Source organism: Amyelois transitella, chromosome 20, assembly GCF_032362555.1.
Source record: "Amyelois transitella isolate CPQ chromosome 20, ilAmyTran1.1, whole genome shotgun sequence".
In the NCBI taxonomy this organism is placed as follows: Eukaryota; Metazoa; Arthropoda; class Insecta; order Lepidoptera; family Pyralidae; genus Amyelois; species Amyelois transitella.
Window position 1 is genome coordinate 4084713 of NC_083523.1, and position 20740 is coordinate 4105452.

Genomic DNA, 20740 nt, shown 5'->3' on the forward strand with positions numbered 1-20740 from the left:
CTTTCACGCAAAATCTGTACGGATTTAGATCAAATTTAGTAGAATAGTAGCAAATCCCGGAGTGCAGACGTCATACAATAAGTACACCATATCTCTTTTCATCACAGCATGCGCAAGGTTATCCCAATACATCTAATTGACTTATTTACACTACTTCGGTAATGCGTACCTTTCCCAAAGATTTCAATTTAACCAATTTCGGGTTTCCTTCTGTGTAATATGTATGTCATGCACTTTCATCTGAATGTTGTATTGAAACCAGAGCGCAAATATTATTCTTTGCACAGCGAACTTGCTTGGAATCCTATCTGCGTATACGATTTCGGAATGTTGCGCGGTACGCGTGGGATAATATTTTAAAGTATAACTTAATGTCTTCCTAACAGACTATGTTGTGTTGTGTTACGTCAAATGAAGAATTTACAAACATACAGAAAGCCGAGTCATTAATAAATAATAATAAATTATTAGAAAGAGAGTAAACGAACTAAAAATAGTACTTTGAAGAGTTTATTAAAATTCTCAAATAATATAAACATCTAAGAACCTCGCCAAAAAAAAGGTATAATTTGCATCTTGACCTGACCGGCGAACAAAATTCCAGCCTATTGTCCAACAGACCTTAAAATAAAAACTAAATTTTAATTTTACACTTAAATGATATTTAATTTTAAAGTACAATACTCGTAGGCTGTATACAATAATGGCTGTGTGACTCAAAAACCTGCGCCAATCACGGTTTGACTTTCAAAAAGTAGATACATTCAATTCCATCGTATTTTTTCATCACAAAATTTATTTCCATTGTCACATACTCTAATCAAAATAAAATTTTCATCACACACAAATATGGAATAGGAAAAATGTAACTGTCCCAATATTAGCCGTTGGATACCGAAACGCCGGGACACAGTCTCGACACATTTCCCGCGCAATCTGATTTCCCTTGAGCGCCGATGGTACATTTTAATGTTCATTTGCAAAGTAAATAGCCTTCCCTAGCCCCTGTTTTTAATCACGTTCTTTTATCTGAGGTTTTAGTAATTTTAATACAAACACTTTTAAATACTAATCTCGAGGGACTAATGTGAGTAGTTTCGATGCAATCTGTTTGTTGACAATTCTCTAACCTACTTATATTTCTGAAAGAACAGCTCATGAGGAAAAATTACGAAGATTTTTATCCCCGTTCATCATATTTTTAGCAGCTTATGGCGACACTTGTTTTCATACGATACCACAACTGACTTATTTTAACTAATTTAAGTAGGTAAAGGCGATAAAATTATAACACAATGGCCTACTCACAATATGACGTCACATTACGAACACTTAAACTTGAATGAACATCTTCATAAATCACTGAAAAAGACAAAAAGTCATGTTCAACTATAGATAACTAATAAAAAAATAGTTGACGAAAATCAGCCAATTTATTGACAAACATTGCGGCCCTTTGATACTCACCTACGCTTCTACCACACTTTGTTGATACAAAGCAAAAATGTACCAGTTATCAAAACATATATCAATATCAATACATATAATAAAGCAGTAAAAAAATATTTATTACGATAAAGAAATAGTAACCGAGCATGAATTTGAAAAAAAAGTCTGTCTGTTTGTATGTACACTCTATTGAATGAAACTTTTTTGTTGTATAGCTCTTATGCCTGACCAACATATAGGTTATAATTTATTTTGGAATCTTTGACGGCCTCAGTGGCGCAGCGGTAGTACGCTTGTCTGTGACACCGGCGGTCTCGGGTTCGAATCCCGGTCAAGGCATGATGAGAAAAGAACTTTTTCTGATTTGCCTGGGTCTTGGATGTTTATCTATATAAGTATTCATTATAAAATATAGTATCATTGAGTTAGTATCTCGTAACACAAGTCTCGAACTTACTTCGAGGCTAACTCAATCTGTGTAATTTGTCAAAAAAACCTGATTAACCATATAGACCACCTAAATCATCCGAATTATGGAAAAGACGCCTAATAAACATGTAAGTAAATTTAATAACCTTAATCTTCGTATTTCCAATAACACGCATACGGAGTTGCGGGCAGCAGCTAGTAGAAAATATATTTAATTTACTGATTTAAGTATAATAACGTAGCGTTAGTTTGCGCTTGAATTCTTATAGAAATTTCAAAGAATTTCATATTTCCAACATAGGCTATGTTTAAGCAATCGAGTTATATTTATATGGCCTTAACCTATTTCATACACAAATAAGTAATTCAGACCTAAGAAATTTAAAAACAAATCATATTCACGAGATAAAACAATCATACGATTCAATTGTACAATTGATCGTGTGGCTTAAACCCTTTGGCGATTATGTACAAATCTACATGCAAATGTGGTCAGTCCAGCCCGCGGTTCTATTCGGACGTGCAGATGTGTCCGGGGCACGGCTGCTGGCCCCAAATGAAGCCTCCATGCAAATCACTCGGCCTGCGGTTTGGGGAAATAGTTCGCTGTCTCAATACACAAAAATAGAAACAAAATACGAACGAACAACTTGGCCTTTTTCTTTTAATTTATTATTTATGTCACTATCTTCTTTTTTTTTGTTATTATATTAGTTATGCTATGTGGTGGTTAATGGATGTCGTTAAAGGCTTAAGAAATGGCTAATAAACTGGATATTCTTCTAGGCGATTAGCTAGCAACCTGTCACTATTTAAATTCAATTCTATCATACAGCTGCAGGTGGCCTTTCAGTCGCTACTGTACAAAAAAATACTGGCCTTCTAGAGAATCTAACACTCATTTTTTTTATTCGGTTTAAAATTAAATAGATCTATCAAGTATTTCATATTTCAATCGATACCGTCTACATTCAGTTATTAACGTATCAAACAGTACAATACCCGGTTAATATGATTACCGAGAACAAGATCAAATACGAAGAATTCCCAATCGGCCGATTAAACTCCACAAGCCGGCAAGTGATCGACTTCTTTGACGTATACTCGAACTTTGCCCTTTAGTCGACAGGTACGATGAACCTGCGAAACATTGCTCGGATCGAGATTACATTCTGAACTTAAGTATTTGGAATTGGTCTTATTATATTTACTGGCTTAGGTTATTAAGTACCTATTGGCGAGATTTCCTAATGAGCGCTGACGCCTAGAATAGAGCTTAGTTCACGTAGGAGTTACTTTACACGTTAAAAAGTTTCCTCGTTTACGTCATTATAACAATTTTTTCTAATTACTTTTGCTTTTGCGTACGTACAAATTGAATATTATCTAAGCGATAAAAATATATACTTATACATAGACGCATATACATAGATAATAAAAAACAGAATAGGACCGCTTCATTACTTTCCCATAAAAGTCGTAAATGTAGACTAAACAATATGCTTAAAAACATGGGATTCTTCTTTTAAGCGATGGGCTTGCAACCTGTCACTATTTGAATCTCAATTCTATCATTAAGCTATATAGCTGAACGTAGCCTTTTCAAGATTATTGGCTCTGTCTCTGTATGTATGTCATACATAGGTATCACGTCTTACGATGTAGTCACAACCAATAGTCGCAAAACTCGAAGACCAAATTTAGCTGATATAGCTCTACGAGTATGTTGGAATTGAGATTCGAACTAGTGCGAGGTTACTTGTAAGCACAAATAAGAATTCCATGTTTAAAGCTAACCATTTCTATTCATTCCCGTTATCATCTATTGATTGAAAGAAATAAATATGCTTAGCGGCAGGTCATCGAAAGTTAGTTTCCTTGTGTTAACATGAATATAAACAACATTGCTGATTATTTTGTATTCGGTCACTCGACCGTCTTACAGCAAACAAACACTAGTCTGATTGTGTGTTTGTCTTTGATGCTGCGTGCCGCGAACTCACCGCACGATTGACCTTCTAATGTTTTGTGCCAACAAATCTTTGGCCAACTTCGCCCTTGCTCGCCTTGGTTTTATTATTTGCCGTGGGAGTTGGTTCACTGGGCCTCGGGGCTAAGTCAAATCAAACAATTTTAGCTCTTTGCGGAAATCTGCACAGTAGTATTGAAACTTTCAGCTCAACATGTCAGTGTTTAAAACATTTTTGTTTTGTTTTTGGTAAATTCTATTAATTATTGATTTGTCTAGGATAGGGTAGGGAAGAGACGCCCTAGACAATCACATAAATTGAGCAAGCTATAAAGTTCTACACATTATTTAAAGACTTCAAACTGTAGCACATATAAATAAAAAAAAGCCGTTAAGCATTTTTTTCATGAAAACAAACTAACCAATCTTCGCTAATATTGCTATAAAATGTGGCTAGTAACATTTTCCAAGGTAAAAATAAGAAAGTACAAAGGGTAAACTGAACAGAAGAGATAATTGTTTGCGGATGTAATGTCGGGACTGCGACATAGTCGGTCACTTTGATTATGTCAGTTATTAAGCCGGCCGGCCCCTTTAGAATCCGCATGGGTTGTAAAATGTCTTTTTGAAAGGTAAAAACTACTAGCTGTTGCCTGCGATTTGTTTACTGTAAAAATTCAAAAAGATAATCTCAATTTATAAAATCTGATTTATTGCCCCTTAGAGGGAAGAAATTTTCGTATACTGTACCATTTTTTAATTAGTTTTCGCGACATACGAATACAAACATACAGAAATTCTGAAAATCATATATTTGCCTTCTAGCAATACTTTGTGAAATATAGCCATCGGTTAGTTACAATTATATGAATGATAGTGCCTGTGATTATGTGCTTCGGATTAAAAAAAATAAGTTCAACACATTTTTAGTGTTCAGGCAATGGTAGGCAGGTAGGCAGTCTATCATCTATACATATAATAAAATTGTAGAAAAGTGCTGTCTGTACAATGAAAATAAAAATAAAAAAAATAGCAGGGGTTGTTGTTATGTCGATGTCGAACCCAAAAACGTAATTAACTTTTTTTTTGTCTGTTTGTCGGTTTGTCTGTTTGTCGGTTTGTCTGTTTGTCTGTTCACGCTAATCTCAGAAACGGCTGAACCGAGTTGGATGCGGTTTTCACGAATATATTGTGGTATGCTTCAGTTATGCTTTAGTGTTTGTTTCATGTCAATCGGTTCATAAATAAAAAAGTTATGTCAAATTAAAGAATCACGTCGAACACTATTCTATGCTTATACATAGGCACCATTAATCTCCGCAACTATTTGACGGATTTGATTGAAATTTTGTACCGACATATTTTAGAGCCTGGCGCAACATAAAGACTACTTTTTACCGCGGGAAAACATCCGTTTCCCATGGGAATCGGTAGTATATTGTTTTTTTAACGCCTGTTCCGGTCAACGAACGACGTCGATCATTGTTACTAGATAGGTAAATTACAATCTATATCTATACATATAATAAAATTGTAGAAAAGTGCTGTCTGTACATTGAAAATAAAAATAAAAATAATAGCAGGGGTTATTGTTATGTCGATGTCGAACCCAAAAACGTAATTAACTTTTTTTTTGTCTGTTTGTCGATTTGTCTGTTTGTCGGTTTGTCTGTTTGTCTGTTCACGCTAATCTCAGAAACGGCTGAACCGAGTTGGATGCAATTTTCACGAATATATTGTGGTATGCTTCAGTTATGCTTTAGTGTTTGTTTCATGTCAATCGGTTCATAAATAAAAAAGTTATGTCAAATTAAAGAATCACGTCGAACACTATTCTATGCTTATACATAGGCACCATTAATCTCCGCAACTATTTGACGGATTTGGTTGAAATTTTGTACCGACATATTTTAGAGCCTGGCGCAACATAAAGACTACTTTTTACCGCGGGAAAACATCCGTTTCCCATGGGAATCGGTAGTATATTGTTTTTTTAACGCCTGTTCCGGTCAACGAACGACGTCGATCATTGTTACTAGATAGGTAAATTACAATCATTAATAGAATATGTTATAGTTACTTATTACCTTGGAATTGACTGGATTACCATGGGAAAAAAATTAAAAGGGCTCATCTAAATTCTTTCTACTTAAGTTAGTTTAGGCTGATATCATAAACTATAAGAATAATTTACCGAGGGAAATCATAGTACTCCCATGGGAATGAAAAAACATTGTTCTTTTACGGCTGAAGGTAGTTTGTAAGCTGTTGGATTTTAAGAATAATGTCGAACAGATTCCTTCCAGTTTCCCGTGGGTCTGAGATGTTATCCCGCGGTAAAAAGTAACATAAGTGTTGTTATTTCCAAGCCTAAACTAACTGTTTGCCAAATTTCATCCATATCTGTTCAGTAGTTTTTGCGAGAAAGACTAACAAATATGCGTCTATACAAAGTTTCGCGTTTATATTATTAGTAAGAGTTAATTCTATTACGAATAACTACTTTTTTTCTCTGTTAGTAGAATTTACTGAAACTTTATAATAATTTTTATCTATCTATATACATATAATAAAATTGTAGAAAAGTGCTGTCTGTACATTGAAAATAAAAATAAAAAAAATAGCAGGGGTTGTTGTTATGTCGATGTCGAACCCAAAAACGTAATTAACTTTTTTTTTGTCTGTTTGTCGGTTTGTCTGTTTGTCGGTTTGTCTGTTTGTCTGTTCACGCTAATCTCAGAAACGGCTGAACCGAGTTGGATGCGGTTTTCACGAATATATTGTGGTATGCTTCAGTTATGCTTTAGTGTTTGTTTCATGTCAATCGGTTCATAAATAAAAAAGTTATGTCAAATTAAAGAATCACGTCGAACACTATTCTATGCTTATACATAGGCACCATTAATCTCCGCAACTATTTGACGGATTTGATTGAAATTTTGTACCGACATATTTTAGAGCCTGGCGCAACATAAAGACTACTTTTTACCGCGGGAAAACATCCGTTTCCCATGGGAATCGGTAGTATATTGTTTTTTTTAACGCCTGTTCCGGTCAACGAACGACGTCGATCATTGTTACTAGATAGGTAAATTACAATCTATATACATATAATAAAATTGTAGAAAAGTGCTGTCTGTACAATGAAAATAAAAATAAAAAAAATAGCAGGGGTTATTGTTATGTCGATGTCGAACCCAAAAACGTAATTAACTTTTTTTTTGTCTGTTTGTCGGTTTGTCTGTTTGTCGGTTTGTCTGTTTGTCTGTTCACGCTAATCTCAGAAACGGCTGAACCGAGTTGGATGCAATTTTCACGAATATATTGTGGTATGCTTCAGTTATGCTTTAGTGTTTGTTTCATGTCAATCGGTTCATAAATAAAAAAGTTATGTCAAATTAAAGAATCACGTCGAACACTATTCTATGCTTATACATAGGCACCATTAATCTCCGCAACTATTTGACGGATTTGATTGAAATTTTGTACCGACATATTTTAGAGCCTGGCGCAACATAAAGACTACTTTTTACCGCGGGAAAACATCCGTTTCCCATGGGAATCGGTAGTATATTGTTTTTTTTAACGCCTGTTCCGGTCAACGAACGACGTCGATCATTGTTACTAGATAGGTAAATTACAATCTATATACATCTATACATATAATAAAATTGTAGAAAAGTGCTGTCTGTACATTGAAAATAAAAATAAAAAAAATAGCAGGGGTTGTTGTTATGTCGATGTCGAACCCAAAAACGTAATTAACTTTTTTTTTGTCTGTTTGTCGGTTTGTCTGTTTGTCGGTTTGTCTGTTTGTCTGTTCACGCTAATCTCAGAAACGGCTGAACCGAGTTGGATGCGGTTTTCACGAATATATTGTGGTATGCTTCAGTTATGCTTTAGTGTTTGTTTCATGTCAATCGGTTCATAAATAAAAAAGTTATGTCAAATTAAAGAATCACGTCGAACACTATTCTATGCTTATACATAGGCACCATTAATCTCCGCAACTATTTGACGGATTTGATTGAAATTTTGTACCGACATATTTTAGAGCCTGGCGCAACATAAAGACTACTTTTTACCGCGGGAAAACATCCGTTTCCCATGGGAATCGGTAGTATATTGTTTTTTTTAACGCCTGTTCCGGTCAACGAACGACGTCGATCATTGTTACTAGATAGGTAAATTACAATCTATATACATATAATAAAATTGTAGAAAAGTGCTGTCTGTACAATGAAAATAAAAATAAAAAAAATAGCAGGGGTTATTGTTATGTCGATGTCGAACCCAAAAACGTAATTAACTTTTTTTTTGTCTGTTTGTCGGTTTGTCTGTTTGTCGGTTTGTCTGTTTGTCTGTTCACGCTAATCTCAGAAACGGCTGAACCGAGTTGGATGCAATTTTCACGAATATATTGTGGTATGCTTCAGTTATGCTTTAGTGTTTGTTTCATGTCAATCGGTTCATAAATAAAAAAGTTATGTCAAATTAAAGAATCACGTCGAACACTATTCTATGCTTATACATAGGCACCATTAATCTCCGCAACTATTTGACGGATTTGATTGAAATTTTGTACCGACATATTTTAGAGCCTGGCGCAACATAAAGACTACTTTTTACCGCGGGAAAACATCCGTTTCCCATGGGAATCGGTAGTATATTGTTTTTTTAACGCCTGTTCCGGTCAACGAACGACGTCGATCATTGTTACTAGATAGGTAAATTACAATCATTAATAGAATATGTTATAGTTACTTATTACCTTGGAATTGACTGGATTACCATGGGAAAAAAATTAAAAGGGCTCATCTAAATTCTTTCTACTTAAGTTAGTTTAGGCTGATATCATAAACTATAAGAATAATTTACCGAGGGAAATCATAGTACTCCCATGGGAATGAAAAAACATTGTTCTTTTACGGCTGAAGGTAGTTTGTAAGCTGTTGAATTTTAAGAATAATGTCGAACAGATTCCTTCCAGTTTCCCGTGGGTCTGAGATGTTATCCCGCGGTAAAAAGTAACATAAGTGTTGTTATTTCCAAGCCTAAACTAACTGTTTGCCAAATTTCATCCATATCTGTTCAGTAGTTTTTGCGAGAAAGACTAACAAATATGCGTCTATACAAAGTTTCGCGTTTATATTATTAGTAAGAGTTAATTCTATTACGAATAACTACTTTTTTTCTCTGTTAGTAGAATTTACTGAAACTTTATAATAATTTTTATCTATCTTCTATATCTATACATATAATAAAATTGTAGAAAAGTGCTGTCTGTACATTGAAAATAAAAATAAAAAAAATAGCAGGGGTTGTTGTTATGTCGATGTCGAACCCAAAAACGTAATTAACTTTTTTTTTGTCTGTTTGTCGGTTTGTCTGTTTGTCGGTTTGTCTGTTTGTCTGTTCACGCTAATCTCAGAAACGGCTGAACCGAGTTGGATGCGGTTTTCACGAATATATTGTGGTATGCTTCAGTTATGCTTTAGTGTTTGTTTCATGTCAATCGGTTCATAAATAAAAAAGTTATGTCAAATTAAAGAATCACGTCGAACACTATTCTATGCTTATACATAGGCACCATTAATCTCCGCAACTATTTGACGGATTTGATTGAAATTTTGTACCGACATATTTTAGAGCCTGGCGCAACATAAAGACTACTTTTTACCGCGGGAAAACATCCGTTTCCCATGGGAATCGGTAGTATATTGTTTTTTTTAACGCCTGTTCCGGTCAACGAACGACGTCGATCATTGTTACTAGATAGGTAAATTACAATCTATATACATATAATAAAATTGTAGAAAAGTGCTGTCTGTACAATGAAAATAAAAATAAAAAAAATAGCAGGGGTTATTGTTATGTCGATGTCGAACCCAAAAACGTAATTAACTTTTTTTTTGTCTGTTTGTCGGTTTGTCTGTTTGTCGGTTTGTCTGTTTGTCTGTTCACGCTAATCTCAGAAACGGCTGAACCGAGTTGGATGCAATTTTCACGAATATATTGTGGTATGCTTCAGTTATGCTTTAGTGTTTGTTTCATGTCAATCGGTTCATAAATAAAAAAGTTATGTCAAATTAAAGAATCACGTCGAACACTATTCTATGCTTATACATAGGCACCATTAATCTCCGCAACTATTTGACGGATTTGATTGAAATTTTGTACCGACATATTTTAGAGCCTGGCGCAACATAAAGACTACTTTTTACCGCGGGAAAACATCCGTTTCCCATGGGAATCGGTAGTATATTGTTTTTTTTAACGCCTGTTCCGGTCAACGAACGACGTCGATCATTGTTACTAGATAGGTAAATTACAATCTATACATATAATAAAATTGTAGAAAAGTGCTGTCTGTACATTGAAAATAAAAATAAAAAAAATAGCAGGCGTTATTGTTATGTCGATGTCGAACCCAAAAACGTAATTAACTTTTTTTTTGTCTGTTTGTCGGTTTGTCTGTTTGTCGGTTTGTCTGTTTGTCTGTTCACGCTAATCTCAGAAACGGCTGAACCGAGTTGGATGCAATTTTCACGAATATATTGTGGTATGCTTCAGTTATGCTTTAGTGTTTGTTTCATGTCAATCGGTTCATAAATAAAAAAGTTATGTCAAATTAAAGAATCACGTCGAACACTATTCTATGCTTATACATAGGCACCATTAATCTCCGCAACTATTTGACGGATTTGGTTGAAATTTTGTACCGACATATTTTAGAGCCTGGCGCAACATAAAGACTACTTTTTACCGCGGGAAAACATCCGTTTCCCATGGGAATCGGTAGTATATTGTTTTTTTAACGCCTGTTCCGGTCAACGAACGACGTCGATCATTGTTACTAGATAGGTAAATTACAATCATTAATAGAATATGTTATAGTTACTTATTACCTTGGAATTGACTGGATTACCATGGGAAAAAAATTAAAAGGGCTCATCTAAATTCTTTCTACTTAAGTTAGTTTAGGCTGATATCATAAACTATAAGAATAATTTACCGAGGGAAATCATAGTACTCCCATGGGAATGAAAAAACATTGTTCTTTTACGGCTGAAGGTAGATTGTAAGCTGTTGGATTTTAAGAATAATGTCGAACAGATTCCTTCCAGTTTCCCGTGGGTCTGAGATGTTATCCCGCGGTAAAAAGTAACATAAGTGTTGTTATTTCCAAGCCTAAACTAACTGTTTGCCAAATTTCATCCATATCTGTTCAGTAGTTTTTGCGAGAAAGACTAACAAATATGCGTCTATACAAAGTTTCGCGTTTATATTATTAGTAAGAGTTAATTCTATTACGAATAACTACTTTTTTTCTCTGTTAGTAGAATTTACTGAAACTTTATAATAATTTTTATCTATCTATACATATAATAAAATTGTAGAAAAGTGCTGTCTGTACATTGAAAATAAAAATAAAAAAAATAGCAGGGGTTGTTGTTATGTCGATGTCGAACCCAAAAACGTAATTAACTTTTTTTTTGTCTGTTTGTCGGTTTGTCTGTTTGTCGGTTTGTCTGTTTGTCTGTTCACGCTAATCTCAGAAACGGCTGAACCGAGTTGGATGCGGTTTTCACGAATATATTGTGGTATGCTTCAGTTATGCTTTAGTGTTTGTTTCATGTCAATCGGTTCATAAATAAAAAAGTTATGTCAAATTAAAGAATCACGTCGAACACTATTCTATGCTTATACATAGGCACCATTAATCTCCGCAACTATTTGACGGATTTGATTGAAATTTTGTACCGACATATTTTAGAGCCTGGCGCAACATAAAGACTACTTTTTACCGCGGGAAAACATCCGTTTCCCATGGGAATCGGTAGTATATTGTTTTTTTTAACGCCTGTTCCGGTCAACGAACGACGTCGATCATTGTTACTAGATAGGTAAATTACAATCTATATACATATAATAAAATTGTAGAAAAGTGCTGTCTGTACAATGAAAATAAAAATAAAAAAAATAGCAGGGGTTATTGTTATGTCGATGTCGAACCCAAAAACGTAATTAACTTTTTTTTTGTCTGTTTGTCGGTTTGTCTGTTTGTCGGTTTGTCTGTTTGTCTGTTCACGCTAATCTCAGAAACGGCTGAACCGAGTTGGATGCAATTTTCACGAATATATTGTGGTATGCTTCAGTTATGCTTTAGTGTTTGTTTCATGTCAATCGGTTCATAAATAAAAAAGTTATGTCAAATTAAAGAATCACGTCGAACACTATTCTATGCTTATACATAGGCACCATTAATCTCCGCAACTATTTGACGGATTTGATTGAAATTTTGTACCGACATATTTTAGAGCCTGGCGCAACATAAAGACTACTTTTTACCGCGGGAAAACATCCGTTTCCCATGGGAATCGGTAGTATATTGTTTTTTTTAACGCCTGTTCCGGTCAACGAACGACGTCGATCATTGTTACTAGATAGGTAAATTACAATCTATACATATAATAAAATTGTAGAAAAGTGCTGTCTGTACATTGAAAATAAAAATAAAAAAAATAGCAGGGGTTATTGTTATGTCGATGTCGAACCCAAAAACGTAATTAACTTTTTTTTTGTCTGTTTGTCGGTTTGTCTGTTTGTCTGTTCACGCTAATCTCAGAAACGGCTGAACCGAGTTGGATGCAATTTTCACGAATATATTGTGGTATGCTTCAGTTATGCTTTAGTGTTTGTTTCATGTCAATCGGTTCATAAATAAAAAAGTTATGTCAAATTAAAGAATCACGTCGAACACTATTCTATGCTTATACATAGGCACCATTAATCTCCGCAACTATTTGACGGATTTGGTTGAAATTTTGTACCGACATATTTTAGAGCCTGGCGCAACATAAAGACTACTTTTTACCGCGGGAAAACATCCGTTTCCCATGGGAATCGGTAGTATATTGTTTTTTTAACGCCTGTTCCGGTCAACGAACGACGTCGATCATTGTTACTAGATAGGTAAATTACAATCATTAATAGAATATGTTATAGTTACTTATTACCTTGGAATTGACTGGATTACCATGGGAAAAAAATTAAAAGGGCTCATCTAAATTCTTTCTACTTAAGTTAGTTTAGGCTGATATCATAAACTATAAGAATAATTTACCGAGGGAAATCATAGTACTCCCATGGGAATGAAAAAACATTGTTCTTTTACGGCTGAAGGTAGTTTGTAAGCTGTTGGATTTTAAGAATAATGTCGAACAGATTCCTTCCAGTTTCCCGTGGGTCTGAGATGTTATCCCGCGGTAAAAAGTAACATAAGTGTTGTTATTTCCAAGCCTAAACTAACTGTTTGCCAAATTTCATCCATATCTGTTCAGTAGTTTTTGCGAGAAAGACTAACAAATATGCGTCTATACAAAGTTTCGCGTTTATATTATTAGTAAGAGTTAATTCTATTACGAATAACTACTTTTTTTCTCTGTTAGTAGAATTTACTGAAACTTTATAATAATTTTTATTTATAATAAATATCTTTATAGAGAAGTTAAATAAAAATTATCGGTTTAGGAATCGCGGTTCAGCTTAGGATGGACGTTTGTCGGTTGCATACGACGACTGCGCGCGCGGGTAGGTATATAAAGCGCGCCGAGAACCGCGCCGCGCCATTAAAGTAGGTTTTTTAGCTACCCAAAATGACTGTGATTATGATCCAAAATAAAAATAAGTATATATTTAAAAAAAAACGCTGCTCATAGTCACTATTCCACGCGAACGAAGTCGCGGGCACAGCTAGTATAAAAATAAAAAAGCAATAGGACCTTGTCTATCATGAATACAAACTAGTCAAGTTTTTACAAGAAACTACTCCCATCTGACCTGTGCATTCTTTGCATGCATATTAGATCGTTTGTTGTCCAAAATTGACTATTTTGCCAAAAAATATTCGCCTTCTCATAAACTGAGTTTACCATTACACCAAGTTAAGCGTTATCTCAGGATGGGTGCGCAATAAAGTGGAAAGTTGGAGTTTCGGCCGAATCTAACTGTACTTTGAAAATATTGTCCTTCCCGAGTCCTGAGTCGTATCTGATTAGACGGTCTTTGGTACCATCTGCAGATATTCATAAACTAGCTGTTTTAGTACCTAAGTTTAACATAAACTGGCTTATACTGCAAAAAGTACATACGAGTAAGTAACCAATTTAAACTTCTAAAGTCAGGAAAAATGAAATTTTTCCTTTTTTTCTTTTTAGGCTTAATATTTAACTTTAAGTTAACGCAATAAACCGATTATAAAATGGTTAAAACCTGTTTAAATGTACATACACTTCGTAATGAGCATTCAATTTAAATTCTCTTTGCAATGTGCACGCAGTTTATCAGAAATTAAAATACATTTTGTGCGGTCCTTATATTGAAGGTATAATGAATACAAACGGAATAAGTAACTTTGTAGATTGCAAAGTCAAAAACTGCATTATTTATGATGATGTTTCGAAATCTTGATGCATGTCAAGGAAGGAAAAACCTTGAATTGATAGCCTCATGCTTTCTTCCGTTGACTGTTCTTTTATAAGACCATCTTCAGCTGTCCCTGTGAGACAAATAACAGTCGTCCTAATTTATATTTTATAGAATTCTAGCTGGCCACATTTTCAGTTAACATATAGTAAGTGCGTTCGTACATTTTTAGTATGCAATGAAGAGTTATTTGTTTTTTCATAAACATTGCAGTGAGTGTGCAATACGATACTAATAAAAAGAAATAATAAGAGTAAAAAGTGGCGTAGCAACGCTCCATAAATATCGTAGCTCGCAGCGTAGATCTGCTACGAGTTACAATGACAATGCTACGAGCTACGCATTAGCGTTGACATTATCGAAACAATGAACTGAAAATATTATGCCGTAATATTTATGTTACTAGCTACTACGTAAGTGTAATTTAATTTAATAACAAATAAAGGCATCGGTTATCCTACGGCAACTACCAACCACTTTTCTGAACTACATAAAATAATTACATTGCTGAAACAAAAAGTCTTGCTCATAAGCGGATTCTGGGCTCTTCTTCAAGCAGGTGTGGACGCAACCGGGTCTCAATCCAGGAGGAATGAGGACGATGATGTGAAGTACAAAGTAACTGGGTGGTTTACTGCGAAGTAGGTAGACTTACCTTTCTCAATGGCAAAAGCACTTACACCACTACTAGAGCATTAAATATTCCCGAAGCGAACTTAAAGCGGATGACAATGTAGTAGAAAGTAGGTGAAAATCGTATACCACATTATACTCCCAGGTCCCAGCATATACTATAGTGTCTGAAAATGCATTCATATTTTTAAACGAGCTTCTTCCTATGTTACTCCTGATGTTGTCCGTCTCTGTGCCAAATATCATCAAAATCGGTCAAGTAGTTTTTTATTTATGTGTTACAAAAAAAATAGAAATCTTTTCTCCTTCTCGCTCCTGGCGTTAACCCGGTTTCATCCTCACCTCTCAGGAGAAGACCGCGGGGCTGCGCCTTTTGACCATAATACTGGATTGAGTAGGATAGGTCAGGTTTTTACACAAATATGCATGTATAGAAATAAACGCAAAATTTTTCACTCTCTGACTTAACCCAAACTTTTAATATAAAATCTACAAATGGATCATGTTATTAGCATAAAATAAAACCATTTACCGAAATAATTTAATTGCTCTTTTAACATGTGCGATTAAATGATCAATTTAAAATTTCAATTGCATGACACCACACCAATTAATTATTATTCAGAGAGTTCATTATTACTGGAACGGCCCATATCTGTATAACGACGGCGTCCATTTTCATTGAGTTTCAATCGTTGGTAATTAACAGCGTTCATTTAAATAAAACTAAACGAGCGGTGACAAACTGCTGACTGAAAGAGGAGCGAGAGAAAATAACTTTATGAAGTTGTCTCTGGCTCGGGGCCCGCTCCCGTGGGAAGTTCACGAAGTCATGTCTGTACCAAATTTGTCCATCATACCAAATTCGTCACAAACAGCGATACAAACCTTGTTATAATATTTGTATGGCTGGGTGCTAAGCTTTTACAGGAATATCTGATTAGTAATTTTGATTTGACTAAGTTTGCCTAATTATAAGACAATACTTATTAAGCCTTTTTTTTTAATAACTGAGCTCATATTACCGTAGATAAAAAAAATTTTATAATAAATAACTCATTAAATTTCCCAGAGAAAACAAACAAAAGTAGAAAATGCGAAGAAGTGAATAAATGAATTTATTCTACTATTGTTTTACTCCACGAGAGAAAAGGCTCTCAAAGATTGCCAGCAAATGGACCCGTTTCTAGTAAACTGTTTATAGAGATAACTCGCATCATCGATTCAAAAGGAATTGCTACGAGGAGGTAGTGCATTTGTTCAGAGCTCCTATGCTGGTAAAGGTGTGTTCTAACTGCTCCTGATATATAAATACTTACATCGGATAATTCGCACGGATGAACTGCCTCAAAGATACTCGTAGTTTAAGACTTTCGTTTTGAGTCAACTCAAGATTACTTATCGTCGTGCCAGAAGTATTAGTCGCGGTGGTAACCTCACCTCTCTGAAGAGTGGCTTGAGTTGCCTGAATGTGCAAGTTTCCTCGCGATATTTTCCTTAAGTAAGAGAATTTTTTTTATAAATATGATATTCAATTAACTTTTTCCTAAAGAGAAAATTTAATGACCCCAAGGACAAGATGATATGAATAAGATTATGAAGACTTAAGGACAAATAACAAACTAAATATCCAACTCAGCCAAAATAAAATAACCTTAATGCAGTTAATAAGCGGCTATAGTTATATACCTATTTCTTTTATGGTCACCTAAAGCGGAAAATATTCCCGATATTTTGTTTACAATGCTCCCAGAAGTAAATTATAATTGAGAGTATTAAACCATTAGGTAGTGATTTGATTGTCAGAAATTCGTTTTGTATTTACTGTAGTTAAAGCCTTAAAGTTACCTTCAATGGAAACTTACCTTAATGCGCTTTATAATAAAACTTATCCACAAAAGTGAACCAGTGGATATCACTATATTTTCATAAGTAAAATCACGTGAAATCTTTTATGTATAAGTCCACTTTCCATTTCTGTATTCTGATAAATAGATAATAACTTTGATTGAAATTAATATGTTCTGTTCGTATGTCATACTTTTGCGTAATCGCGTATAATATTCATTGGTAAAGCAATCTGTCAGTTTGACGTTACGTTTAACTAGGAGATATTTTTCCTGGCGCTTCATCATGGAGAGAAACCTGGAGTAGCCCATGACTGCGATTCTGGATTGGGTCAATCCAGTTTTTACACAATACAACTCCCGTCTGACCTCCACAACCTCTGCGTTCACACATCATGTCACATGTTTACTTGCCTGCACATGCAGTAAAAACTTACATCTATACTAATATTATAAAGCTGAAGGGTTTGTTTGTTTGAACGCGCTAATCTCAGGAAGTACTGGTTCGATTTTAAATTTTTTGCGTTGAATAGACGATTATCGAGTAAGGCTTTAGGCTATATAACATCACGCTGCAACTATAAGGAGCAAAGAAATAATGGAATATATGAAAATAACGGGGAAAATTATTCATCCCTTAGGGCTTCAGTGATGCCAAAAACAACTATTCCACGCGGAAGAAGTCGCGGGCACAGCTAGTATTTACAAAACTGCGAGGAGTATTTTTCTAGGTAGTAAAAAAAACATATAAAAATTTTAATCAAATCTCTAATTTAGCCAACTGTGAAGCAACCGCGCCCTGAACGTGTTAATCCAGCCATTACAGACAATTTTAGGCCAATTGAACGCTCCATCATGCTCAACTTAACCCTGAATTGTGGATAATGAATAGAAGCAGGAGTTATAATTGATTGCGTGAAGGTTGGCGTATAATGTAGCCAGCCCGTTAGATTTAACTACAAATCTTCAGTTTTTTCGTTTCCAAATTAGTTTCCAGTTTTGACATCCAAATCTACAGTTTTTATTTTCTTCATTATACGATTTTTCTCAAAAAAGGAAAGTTGGTTATGGAAACTGTAACGATATTTTCTAATAAATTTATTTATTTATTAAATTTATTAATTAGAAAATATTGTTACAGATTCTTTTTTTTAAATAAATTAGTTGTTTAAATACGAAAAAATGTTGCAACGGAAATTCAAAACAATTTTTTTGGTGGGAAAAGATACGTCATTAGTTTTGGTAGACACCACGATCAGCTGTTTAATAAATCGGCCCCAGTTTTCAGTTTTGACTTTTAAATATACAGTAAATATTATCTTCATTTTACTATTGTGTCATTCGGTGAAGAATTTAGTGAATTTTATTGAGATTAAAAATACTTATAAGTACTTACACTCCAACTTCTCGAAAAACTTTGGTATAATTTTCAAGAGACTTCCAGTTCTTTATGAGCTGATTTACAGTTTTATTCTACATTGGAGTAGGCAACACTGCGGCGTATACGCGGGGGATAGTTCGACGTTAAACCTTAATCGGCCATTAGTAGGAATCACGAGAGTGCTCACGTATGCAGAAACATTATGTTTGTCGTAGTCTTGATATTACACGTCTATGCTATCTTTAAATGTGTTTGAGTGACTAATGCGAAAACTTTCTTGAGATTCTTGGCTGGATAGGAAGGTTGATCGCAAGATATTACTTGTCAACAACTAAACGGAGATAAAAGAAAACGCTCATTTATAAGAATATGAAACTAGGAAGGTAAAATACATATTTCCATTTTAAGGTCTTATAAAAAAAATAAGCGCCTTGAAACTTAGAGCTTGGACCGATGTGTTGGACAAGCCCACAATAAAAAGAAATTCGTTGGATATAAGTACAATCCAACAACATTTCTCGTCTCTCGGGCAATTTTCCAGGCATTTAACAGTTTAATTTAACAGTTTGGGCCGTGTGGTTCCCGGCACCAATACAAAAAAGAATAGGACCACTCCATCTCCTTCCCATGGATGTCGTAAAAGCCGACTAAGGGGTAGGCTTATAAACTTGGGATTCTTCTTTTAGGCGATGGGCTAGCAACCTGTCACTATTTGAATCTCAATCCTATCTTAAAGCCAAATAGTTGAACGTGGCCTATCAGTCTTTATAAGACTGTAGGCTCTGTCTACCCCGCAAGGGATACAGACGTGATTGTATGTATGTATGTATGTATGTATTTAACAGTTTAACCCAACCTGGCAGAAGATCCGAAACATCGCTCCCGTTACGCTATTCAGCACATCAATATCCATCTGAACGAGGCACAACATTTGATACACGAAACTGTGAAAGCACTTAGCGTATTTCCCCGGCGACACTGCAGTCACTCGCTCTGATTGACACAGTGGAGGATTCTACGCGCAAATAATATTAATTTCCAATACGCTAATGTCTCCCATTAACATCCTATTGCATTGTTACTAATTTGATTATTTTTAATTTTCCATCTTATTGAATTTTGCCTGGACCTATAAAGATCACGGTATATATTTTTAAAAATGAATTCTATGTTTTAAAGAACTCTTAAGTAATTAGCACATAAAATTGCAACAAGCGTGACGCGAATTATGGCATAGTCTAGTTGTAACCATCATTTTGAAAAAATACATTGAAAAATGAATAGGTAGTTGGTGTTTGAAAATTGTTGAGTACGAAACAAATAATATAGCGAACACATAAGTGTTATATGCGTCTTATGTATAGGTACCTAGGTAGACACTTCGTGGCATTTCATGTATGAATACGACATAATTCGTAGTAATTTAAAATTATTTACTCCTACAGCATGTATATCCAAGTCTTCATTGTATGATGATGTAAAAATGTACCCAAACTTCGTATTTTTATTTAAGGCGCTTTATTTCTCAATTGAAGTGTAAATTGTAACAAAAACGTGTGGTTCCCGGCACTATTACAAAAAAGAATAGGACCACTCCATCTCTTTCCCATGGATGTCGTAAAAGGCGACTAAGGGATAGGCTTATTAACTTAGGATTCCTCTTTTAGGCGATGGGCTAGCAACCTGTCACTATTTGAATCTCGGTTCTATCATTAAGCCAAATAGCTGAACGTGGCCATTCAGTCTTTTCAAGACTGTTGGCTCTGTCTACCCCGCAAGGGATATAGACGTGATCATATGTATGTATGTATGTATGTATTGTAACAAAAAACATGTTCTGCGCTGTGTTATGTGCTGTCTGTCTCACGTTACCCTAAATTTTTAGCTCTGGGGTTAAAAAGTATACAACATTGTTGCAACACAATTTTAAAATATCCGAGAAAAGCACACACAAATAAATTACTCCCTAATATACTTTACGGAGAAGATAGAGCTAAGAAATTAAAAAAATTAAAATGGAACTGAGGTTGATATTGCTTATGGTCACAGGTTGCTCCTAAGAAAAGCAAAAATATGTTAGCGTAAAATTAAAGCAATAAAATATTAACATTATTATTATGCTTTCACTAAAAATTTTATATAAACAACAACGGAAGCATCACATCGCAATATCTCAGTTGAAAATAACGCTAAAGCATAAAAGCTTTATGTTCTAGTCGTTCGAGATAATTAAATTTGCTTTCCGCGGTTCTACGGTGAAATAAAAACTATCTAGTTAAAATGAATAAAGGACTGTGTGCAAGGTCTAGCAGTTTTAATGTTTTAATGAAAAAAACACCGGCACTCATTTGTTTTCTCTAGCTCATAAATATGTCCCTTATTTACCCTAGGTTACGTTTTTAATATAATTTTAACGTGTTGGAATAAAAGTTGGGATTTGTACATAGGAAGGTACTTGATATGTTGTGTTAAGTATATGGCATATTATGCCCAGCCCAGCCCAGCGACACTAGGTGAAATTTACAATTATTATATGTTATTTTT